An 11605-nucleotide genomic window follows, 5' to 3' on the forward strand; every position below is an offset into this window, starting at 1 on the left:
TCAGTTAAAATGTATATACATGTAGTGTTTTAATATGTATTCATACACTTTTGAAAGACTTCAAGACACTTATCAAAATACTTCTACTTAACAAAAATGCTTACAAATACATCCTCGTTCAGTTTCATCAACAATTCTACTCGTATGCACCCGTATTTATACTCGTACAATACACATCTTTTAGATGTATGTACTATTGGTATATACACTCCAATGATTAGCTCTTAGCAGCCCATGTGAGTCACCTAACACATGTGGGAACCATCATTTGGCAACTAGCATGAAATATCTCATAAAATTACAAAAATATGAGTAATCATTCATGACTTATTTACATGAAAATAAAATTACATATCCTTTATATCTAATCCATACACCAACGACCAAAAACACCTACAAACACTTTCATTCTTCAATTTTATTCATCTAATTGATCTCTCTCAAGTTCTATCTTCAAGTTCTAAGTGTTCTTCATAAATTCCAAAAGTTCTAGTTTCATAAAATCAAGAATACTTCCAAGATTGCAAGTTTACTTCCAAGTTTTCTAAATCCATTCCAAGTAATCATCCAAGATCAAGAAACCTTTGTTACTTACAGTAGGTTATCTTTCTAATACAAGGTAATAATCATATTCAAACTTTAATTCAATTTCTATAACTATAACAATCTTATTTCGAGTGGAAATCTTACTTGAAATTGTTTTTGTGTCATGATTCTGCTTCAAGAACTTTCAAGCCATCCAAGGATCCTTTGAAGCTAGATCCATTTTTCTCATTTTCAGTAGGTTTATCCAAGGAACTTGAGGTAGTAATGATGTTCATAACATCATTCGATTCATACATAAAAAGCTGTCTTATTCAACGTTATAAACTTGTAATCACTAGAACATAGTTTAGTTAATTCTAAACTTGTTCGCAAATAAAGTTAATCCTTCTAACTAGACTTTTAAAATCAACTAAACACATGTTCTATATCTATATGATATGCTAACTTAATGATTTAAAATCCAGAAACACGATAAACACCATAAAACTGGATATACGCCTCGTAGTAAAACCGGGGGCTGTTTTGGTTGGGATAATTAAAAGCTAAGAAGAACTTTGATTTAAAAGCTATACTTCTGAAAAAATGATTTTTCTTATGAACATGAAACTATATCCAATAATCATGGTTAAACTCAAAGTGAAAGTATGTTTTTCAAAATGGTCATCAAGATGTCGTTCTTTCGACGGAAATGACTACCTCTTTCAAAAACGACTTGTAACTTGTATTTTCGACTATAAACTTATACTTTTTATGTTTAGATTCATAAAGTTAAGTTCAATACGAAACCGTGGCCACTGGAATCACTCAAAACGGATTAGAAACGAAGAAATGGCGAGTAAAACAAGATTGATAAAAACTACTCATTTTACCTACGTGAAAGTTAGTAATAAATCTATTCCAACCATAACCTAATCAACTTATATTGTATATTATGTAATCTTGAGATACCATAGACACGTATACAATGTTTCGACCTATCATGTCGACCCATCTATATATATATTGCGGAACAACCATAGACACTCTATATGTGAATGTTGGAGTTAGCTATACAGGATTGAGGTTGATTCCAAAATATATATATAGTTTGAGTTGTGATCAATACTGAGATACGTATACACTGGGTCGTGGATTGATTCAAGATAATATTTATCGATTTATTTCTGTACATCTAACTGTGGACAACTAGTTGTAGGTTACTAACGAGGACAGCTGACTTAATAAACTTAAAACATCAAAATGTATTAAAAGTGTTGTAAATATATTTTGAACATACTTTGATATATATGTATATATTGTTATAGGTTCGTGAATCAACCAGTGACCAAGTCTTACTTCCCGACGAAGTAAAAATCTGTGAAAGTGAGTTATAGTCCCACTTTTAATATCTAATATTTTTGGGATGAGAATACATGCAGGTTTTATAAATGATTTACAAAATAGACACAAGTACGTGAAACTACATTCTATGGTTGAATTATCGAAATCGAATATGCCCCTTTTTATTAAGTCTGGTAATCTAAGAATTAGGGAACAGACACCCTAATTGACGCGAATCCTAAAGATAGATCTATTGGGCCTAACAGACCCCATCCAAAGTACCGGATGCTTTAGTACTTCGAAATTTATATCATATCCGAAGGGTGTCCCGGAATGGTGGGGATATTCTTATATATGCATCTTTTTAATGTCGGTTACCAGGTGTTCACCATATGAATGTTTTTTATCTCTATGTATGGGATGTGTATTGAAATATGAAATCTTGTGGTCTATTGTTACGATTTGATATATATAGGTTAAACCTATAACTCACCAACATTTTTGTTGACGTTTAAAGCATGTTTATTCTCAGGTGAATACTAAGAGCTTCCGCTGTTGCATACTAAAATAAGGACAAGATTTGGAGTCCATGTTTGTATGATATTGTGTAAAAACTGCATTCAAGAAACTGATTTCGATGTAACATATTTGTATTGTAAACCATTATGTAATGGTCGTGTGTAAACAGGATATTTTAGATTATCATTATTTGATAATCTACGTAAAACTTTTTAAACCTTTATTTATGAAATAAAGGTTATGGTTTGTTTTAAAATGAATGCAGTCTTTGAAAAACGTCTCATATAGAGGTCAAAACCTCGCAACGAAATCAATTAATATGGAACGTTTTTAATCAATAAGAACGGGACATTTCAAATCTCATATCACAACTTTTATATTTATCATCACGAATCCAATAACAATGCATCACAAAACAATCATATACGCAGCACTATCACAACTTCATATTTAACATCACGAAACTATCAATACAACACACCACAATCAAATACACATAACTGAAGTTTTACAACAATCAAATATGATGCACAATAGAAATGTGCATTAATAGTCTAATTTAGATTTGGAGATTCATATTCAGGGCCGGCCCGGAGGGGGTACAAGGTGTACATTCGCCCCGGGCCCAATAATTTTAGGGGCCCAATATTATTTATTGGTCACAAAAATTACCAAGCCCAACTGCCCAAGACTTTTAAAAGTGTAGATAAGTTAAGCTCAAATGAATAAATTTAGTTTTTATTCTTTATTTATCATGGCCCAAGTTATTAAATTTAACGCGCACCGAGCGAGAAGATCGGGCCCATTAAAAATTCGGGTGGAATTAATTTCTTTTATTTTAATAAAATTATATAATTACGTTTTCTACCCTCGAAAAAGTGAAAACTTAAGGGGTCATTGTGTAAAGTAAGCTGAAGTTGAAGAACCGGTTGTAGTGTGAACGCAAACTCAAAACGACAATTCGATATAATTGAAAATCCGGCCATGCCTTTTAGTGTATAGGGATAATAAATGTATATACTTGTAGATAATACATTTTCAATTCTTCACAAGTAGATAAGCTTGTTTGAGCTCTCTATTTATACTTGAATCTCTCTTTGTAAGTTTCTTTCACCATCTAATGTGGGATGAAACTTCTTTACTTCTTGTATTTTTTGCATAATTATTATTAATAACATCAATAAACATAAATTACTTAAAAATTTGTATAACTTTTTTCCTTGTATATGCAAGTGAACGTCGAAACCAAATAAAATGAAAGGCTTTTTAAAAGGTCCATTCTTTCCTCCATTAAAAATATACTCGTAAAACAGTTTAATTTATTAAAAATCCAAATAGATACTAAGTTTGGTATGATATAATATATTCCATTATTTATATGCATTGTATGGAACTCAACAGTCTTGTTGAATTTCATTTCCAATACAATTGACACTGTGTATTATCTATAAATTACACATGTATTCAATATAATTATCTATAAATATATACATTAGTAAACAATGTTTTACTAACATCAGCAAACGATATTTACTATTTAAATTATTACAACTATTTAATTAAAAAACAATATTTACAATCTGAAACTTAAACATAGAAGATTACTAACAATGTCTACTATTTTACCAGTTCGATTATTGAATTAAGTGTCATGTTACACTTGAGACATACGTGTCATGTTACTCTTGAGACTTTTTTTTTTTTTTTTTTTAAAGGCAAGATACTCTTGAGACTTGAGTGTCATGTTACTATACCGATCAAATGTAACTCAAACCAATACTAATATCCAATTAATGAATAATTAATAAGGTTAACAAATATTGTTTACTATGTGAACAGTGACGAATCTAAGATAAAATTTCATTGGGGTCTCAAATTTTTTTAAAACTAATTAGATTTAAATGGTACTTTAGTGGTTGTTTAACTCAAAAAATCCATAAATTCTAAAAATATATGGGGTCCTATAATTAAATTTAGTGGTGTCCTATAAATTTTGAAAAGTAAATGGTAAAAAAAGAAATTAAAAAATAGTGGGGTCATAGGACTTCACCTCAATACATGAACATTCGCCCCTGTATGTGACTTAAATATTGAAAATTAACGAACAGTGTTTATTGTTTACTGCTTGAGTTATGTGACTTAAATATTGGAGTTACGACTTGAAACTTAATCCTTGAAAATTAATAATAATGTTTATGTTTATGTTTACTATGTAACTTAATCATTGAATTTTAAATTTTAGTTACATATTAACAAATTGATTAACCTTAGTTGTATTTGAATAACATAAAAATTAAAATGTAATACATTATACAGTTACAATGAATGTTTTGCATATGATAATATTAATAACACTTAATTACGAAAAAACGTTAATGAATGCATTGCATATGAAAATATTAATAATACTTAATTACGAATTAACGTTTGATGTTATGTTTTCATGTGGAAAATGAATAATAATATAAACTATCATTAATACTAAAATTACACCAAAAAGTTCTTATAGCTTAGTGGTTAAACACTTGAAATTCAATTAAACGATCATTAGTTCGAATCTTGGCAGCTACAATATTAAATTTTTCTGCATGTTTGCAAAGCTTGGTTCGCATGCTCGGTTAGTGTAGCTCAATTAACAAACATGAGCGTACGAACTATTCGAGTCCGATTAACTCGCTCGACTATTAAACGATTATCGAGCGAGTCGAGTCGAATATTAAGTTTTTTAAGCTCGGCTCGTGAAACTAATCGAACAATTTTTTTTGTTCGAACTCGACTCGAATTCGAACTAGGTAAAGCTCGAACTTGAAATAAACGAGCTCGAACTCGAGTAGCTCGTTAAAAGCTCGGTTCATTAACAGCCCTACATTTGACAATCATTTAAATACCAAAGACAACCTCAAATAATTTTAGCTTATTATAATCTACAATGACCCATATTACCACTCTTAAGTCTTATAAGACAGGCGATCAATCCAAATCTCACAAAGAGATTAATCATCTAACAAAAGAAAAATGGTTATGTCTTTTGCAATGAAAACAAAGTGGGTATGCATCAAAAACCATTAATTGATAATAAAAGATTTATGAATTAAACCAAATTATGTAAACATAACTGCAAACTTGAATTGGTTCTAATATTCATCCAAACAATGGCATTTTAAAGATCAATCCCTGTAGGTCTTACTCCAAAAAGCAGTAGTTAGTTTTCATCAGACCATGTTCAACCCATTTGTGATCACCATAACAAACATAAAAGAAATACGGAGTAATTATTATTATTTTCTTCCAGATAATCCACTGAATATGAGAGTTTAATTAGCAAATATATGTAATTTAATTACGAATAACTCAATAATCAATAACTAATAAATTAATTATATGTAATTTCATAACGAATAAATCAATAATCAATAGATGTTAAGAGAGATATAACAAAATACAACAATCCTTTCACAATAAGCCAACTCATAAATACACAATCAAGGCTAGTAACCTCAAATTCCTTAGTATGAAAAGTTGCTTCTTGGAGACGTACATGCTCGTCTATCCAGTTTAATGACATTTATTGCCAACTCATAAAAGATGCACTTTCAGAATAAGTAAAAGGCCTGCCACATCCAATGTACATCACTGAACAATACTCGATCCTATTAGGTATACAACAACAAATAATTACATCGCTTAATATAGAGTATATTAAGTTTCAAAGCATATAAGAAGCCTATCAGTATATAACTAAACGCTTTAAGTATGCTCACTAGATAAACGTTCGAAAGTGACCAGCCATGTAGCATCATGCCGAAGATCCGATATCCAATTCAGGAACCTGCAATATCATCCAACGAAATCCATTGAGTCAACACAAAACTCATGCTCCATATATGTGAGTATTTCTATACCCTTGGAAGTGTTTGCAACCAAAATGAGTTTATTTTCTCAAGACCAAATACTTTTCTATAATACATTTGCATAACAATTTACAATTACAAATTGTAACAATTTGCGTATGGAAGATGTAACACCCTAGGCAAATCCCACATCGCCCACGAACATGAGTGATCATGGGATTATAAGGTAATACTCACGCTTAAATGACACAACGCGTTTTGGGATCACAGGCTGAGTAAAAGTGCGAGTACGTTGTGGTTAAGCGTGCTCGGGCGAGAGCACTACCAGGATGGGTGACCTCCTGGGAAAGTGCTTCTCGTGTGTGGTCGCCAAGGAAAAGCCGTACGCCTGCGGGCAAAGCGGACAATATTGTGGTCATGTTAAGCTGGGGTGTTACAGAATGGTATCAGAGCCACTCATGTGCCATTGGGGGTGGTGGGGCAAACCTCATCGAGGACGATGAGTCCCTAAGGGGGGGTGAATGTAACACCCTAGGCAAATCCCACATCGCCCACGAACATGAGTGATCATGGGATTATAAGGTAATACTCACGCTTAAATGACACAACGCGTTTTGGGATCACAGGCTGAGTAAAAGTGCGAGTACGTTGTGGTTAAGCGTGCTCGGGCGAGAGCACTACCAGGATGGGTGACCTCCTGAGAAAGTGCTTCTCGTGTGTGGTCGCCAAGGAAAAGCCGTGCGCCTGCGGGCAAAGCGGACAATATTGTGGTCATGTTAAGCTGGGGTGTTACAGAAGAAGTAACAATTACATCGTATGAAGGTAAAAGGAAAAAAAAATACAAGTAAAAGATGTCTAACTTACCTCTCAAGAATCCTTCGGCAGCCGCCTAGCCTTCTTGATATAAAAAAAAAAAAAAATTTGTCTGCCCTCCACATCAGATGAGCTATTAAGGCAAAAAAAAAAGTGATAAATAGATACATGTAATCATACAATGAGTCATAACCGAAACGACGGCTTGATTTAGAGATTTTTAGATTGAAGATTCAATCCTCTGGATTGAAAGCAGAGGTGAAGAGGAAGAGGAAGAGGAAGAGGAAGAGGGAAGAGGAAGAGGAGGCGTGGTTTTTTGTCTAGGGTTTTCTATTTTATTCATCAGATACTCCGTATAATATAATTATTAATTTTTATTTATTTTAATTGTAAATAAATAGATTTATTACATCAGCTTAAGGGTTTAGATTTTTTTCTTTTTCTTTTTGATATTTTCGTAACAAATGAATTAGCCTAATAATAACATTATTATTATAGGATTTTAATAGAAACTATAGATTACAATCACACACACACACACAGATATCTATCTATCTATCTATCTATCTATCTATCTATCTATCTATCTATCTATACAATATTATAAATCAAGTGACTGAATCCTATGTGCCGCCTCCTCCTTCTTCCTGTCCACGTGTCATCCTACATGTCATATCTTCATTGGTAGGTCTCTTTTCTACATGATGACTTGGAATCCCGCTTGACCACAATTTGAATTCAAAATCAATATACTAGGCGGTTAGAGGCAAAAATTTAGGATCTCACATAATTATCCAATAAAACCTAAATCCGTATTTTTTCATTCAACCGCTCCATCTTCTTCATCCTCAATTCCAATCGTCGTTCTGTTTTCTTCCAATCATCGCTACCAATTAACACCGATGTTGTTTAATATATGATTCTGAAAAGAAAAAAAAATTAGGGATGAACGAATTAACGGGCTGATCTTCCTCATCTTAATCAAGTCATCTTTCAGTTCCATTTTACGAATCCGTCTGTCGCCGCCTCACCACCGATTGTTTCAATCTTTCATCTTCAAAGATCGAATCGTATCAACAATTGATTATTTGATTAATCGAAAATATAGATTGCGATGAGGGATTTGGTTATCGGTGGCGCCAATTGTAACCCTTCTTCTTCATCAAATCCTCTCTGGACTCTTGCTGATGCCCTAATTGGTTCTTCATCTCAAAAGGTATCTCATTTTTATAGTTTGACTATTAGAGTATAAGTTTAATATATTATTGTTGTCACTATCTACATGATATACTTTCAGTTTTTGAATAGGACTCTATGCCTTTTAATCCTTCGATTAAGACTAGATATAGCTACCCTGTCTTCATGAAACAATCCGCCAATTTATTTCTAATGATTATAAATATACAAATTAAAATGGAAACTTTGAAGGGTGCTTTAGTTTGCGACTGTTAATCTGATTGCATATTTGATTTTTTTGATATACCTTTTGCCTATTCAAAATATCATGTATTAATAAATTCCACTGAGATTGGTCAGCACATACATTTGAATTACTCACTATGTTTTCTTGGAAATAAATTATTGGTCTAATTAAGTTTGTAAAAGTTGTAACTTTCCATCTTAAATTTTGGGCTTTTTAATTTGCAGATAAATTGACTGACTTGATTATGATTTTAGACAGCTACTACGGGTTATACTTCACAAGTTCACATACTGTAAGTTGAATTATTATTAGAATCTGTTGTTGTTGTGTAATTATTGTTTGGATGGTAGAATAAAAATTTTTGTTGTGTCATTATTGTTTGGATGGTATCATAAAAAAATTAATTCAAGTTATTTGCTTCTTGAATTACATTCTTTAATTGTGGTTGATGTCGAAACCTAATAAGAGTTTTTAATTCAAGTTGTGTTGGGTAACAATATAAATTGCGAGGTAATTCAGAAATAATTAATGCTATTATTTTTCAACCTTCTTATAAGGAAGAGAAATAATCAAAGTTGATCTTGATTAATTATAATTAGATTGTCATATAGCTGGAGCAGAACAGAAGTATGCAGCTTGGAAAGTAGCAGATATAAGGATAGCTATAAAAGAAGAAAGGAAACCAATACCGGGTCCACCTAGCGGTGATAACGATCTGCCCGATACATCAAGCAGTAGATTATGGCGGAACTTGAAATATTATGTCGAGGGGGCGAAATTCCTATCGCACAAATGTATATTATATTATTACTATATATAATACTGTATAAATATAAAACCGAACCTATCATCATCACTTTGAATATATGTAAAAGAAAATGAAATGTATTTTTCTATCTTAAAAAAAAAAAGAATTCAGTCATCATAAAAAAGTATTAGTGGTAATCTAGTTACATTAGATAATAACTATATATAGAGGCATAGAGCTCGGTATGATGATATTATTTCTGTAATTAATTATAAGCATAAGCATTAAAATTAACTTATTGGGCCTGGGCCATACAATATAACCGTGTATTTTAACTGAGTTTTTGTTTTCCTAGAGGGGATAATCTAGAGATCTTTTTGTTTTCTAAAGCATATAATATTAAAAGCCTAACTACAACACATTTTATGGCAGGGGCAACTGACCCTTCCTGTCTTAGAGAACCTCCGCCACTGAGTAGATATGTAAAACCCACAACTTATTATATAATCTTAATGATGAATAAATAATATATACAATATCTAAACGTTGTCACTTGCAGGGCCTGGAACAGAGCGGTCGTGAACCAATTACTAAACATGCTCCAGAATCCCATTCTTCGTTCAAGTCATCTGAGACAAGTGATTTCCAACATTTCACAAATATACTTAGTCAAATGATTGTAAACACTATCCTATTTTTGCATTGTTGATTGTTTAACACTATAACCTGTTATGAGCCCGAGAGTAGGTGATACAGTACCTCTATATTCATTAGTTTTGTAAACAATGCATTACTTGGCCTTGCATACTTCTTTGGTATGTTCTATGAGACTTGCATTGTTTCCTCATTGCTTTTACCACCTATTTTATAACTTTTACTAACTGCACAATTTTAGTCTTGCATCTGAATACGGTCTAAATTTGAGTATTACTTTAATCACATGTACAATTTAGGGGATCATATTGGTTATTGATAAAATGTGCTCAAAACAACTTTACTTGGTAGGTAAGTACCTAATATGTAGATATTTTGACCCGTTTACTTCTTAGTGGGTTTACATAGTTTTTGTTGATTGGTAAGTACCTAATAGTGTTCAATTGTTTTATCCTTTTTTCATGGCGTTTTCAACATGATTATGTGCAAACTATATTTGATAACTCGATTGTTAAGTTTTGGACAAATGTGGCAGGGATAGTTGAAGAGAGTTAGTTGATGAGCAACTCTTTGTGGATAAGTACCTATTGGAATTGACATACCAGATCATTTGTTATGAAAATATAATTTTTGAATTGCTAAGTATTTGCTTTTCTGTGCAGCTAAAAACAGTGGTTACTGCAGCTAAAAACAGTGCAGTCTTTGTTAAAGTTTATTTTTTATTTTATTTGTTTTTTGGTTTTTTATCGGTAGAAACGTTAGTTGGCAGGGCCAAAGCCGTTCTCTCTGGGCGAGCGCTTCTTCCACTTTTCTTTATCATGTATTTGTTTATTGTTCATATTTTTTTGTTAACAAATTTGGGACCACTGTTGTGTTACTGTCTTATACTGTTTTATGTTTGTATTTGTAGTTTATCCTTCATTATTAGCCAGTTTATGGCTCAATCTGTCAATGGTATCGCACCTCCGTCTCTGTATCCATTGCCTTCTAATCAGTCTTCTTTAACGATACCTAGAGGTATTTGTTTACAGTTTGTTACTTTATTTTTTACATGTTAAATGTTGTCTTTCTGTGTGTTTTGCCTTATTGGTATTTAAGTTTAGTGTCTTCTATCTATTTCTTCCATTCTTTGAATTGTGTATAATGGAGTGATTGTTTTAGGTTGGGTTTTTTCTATTCCTTTGCTATGATTATTTTTTTCATGTTCCTGTATTTTTTTTTTTTGTCTTTTGATTGTTCTTGATGAAGTTAATGTTTAATCACTTTAATTATAGGACAGGCTGCTACTAATATTTTGTGTTACCCTTTTTAAAATTTTTCCGTTGTTGCTGGATCTGTGTAGTAAATCAATTTGTTTATTTTTATTGTTTGCATTTTTGAACTGTATGTTTGGATTGCCTTTTAACAGGCTCACTGGTCTATAGTATATTAAATGTTGTTTATTATTTTGCTCTTTAAGTTTATTTCTATGCATTCTGATTGATTGTGGGTTGTTAATGGCATATACATTTATGGATTACATCTAACAGTCTTTTGAATACAATAGCGCATAGAACCCATATTTAGTCTCAGTTAATCCCTTTTTTGTTCATATTATTACTATATATATATTGAATATTGAATATTGATTAATTAACAATAAAAGATATACTAATATACTAATTCTAATTAACTAACGTACATAATGTGCACATGTTTTCCTCATTTTAGAATATATATACATTTGTCAAT

At 31.7% G+C, this 11605-nt stretch overlaps 1 long non-coding RNA gene across 1 annotated transcript; it reads left to right on the forward strand.

Moving 5' to 3' along the window:
* The first annotated feature begins 7941 nt into the window (after positions 1–7941).
* LOC139856918 (uncharacterized) lies at positions 7942–9241 on the forward strand. Its single transcript, XR_011762224.1, has 3 exons — positions 7942–8265; positions 8697–8764; positions 9084–9241. It is a non-coding gene; the product is annotated as an uncharacterized lncRNA (long non-coding RNA).
* Positions 9242–11605: the final 2364 nt, after the last annotated feature.

Source organism: Rutidosis leptorrhynchoides, chromosome 7 (genome assembly GCF_046630445.1).
Source record: "Rutidosis leptorrhynchoides isolate AG116_Rl617_1_P2 chromosome 7, CSIRO_AGI_Rlap_v1, whole genome shotgun sequence".
Taxonomy (NCBI): domain Eukaryota; kingdom Viridiplantae; phylum Streptophyta; class Magnoliopsida; order Asterales; family Asteraceae; genus Rutidosis; species Rutidosis leptorrhynchoides.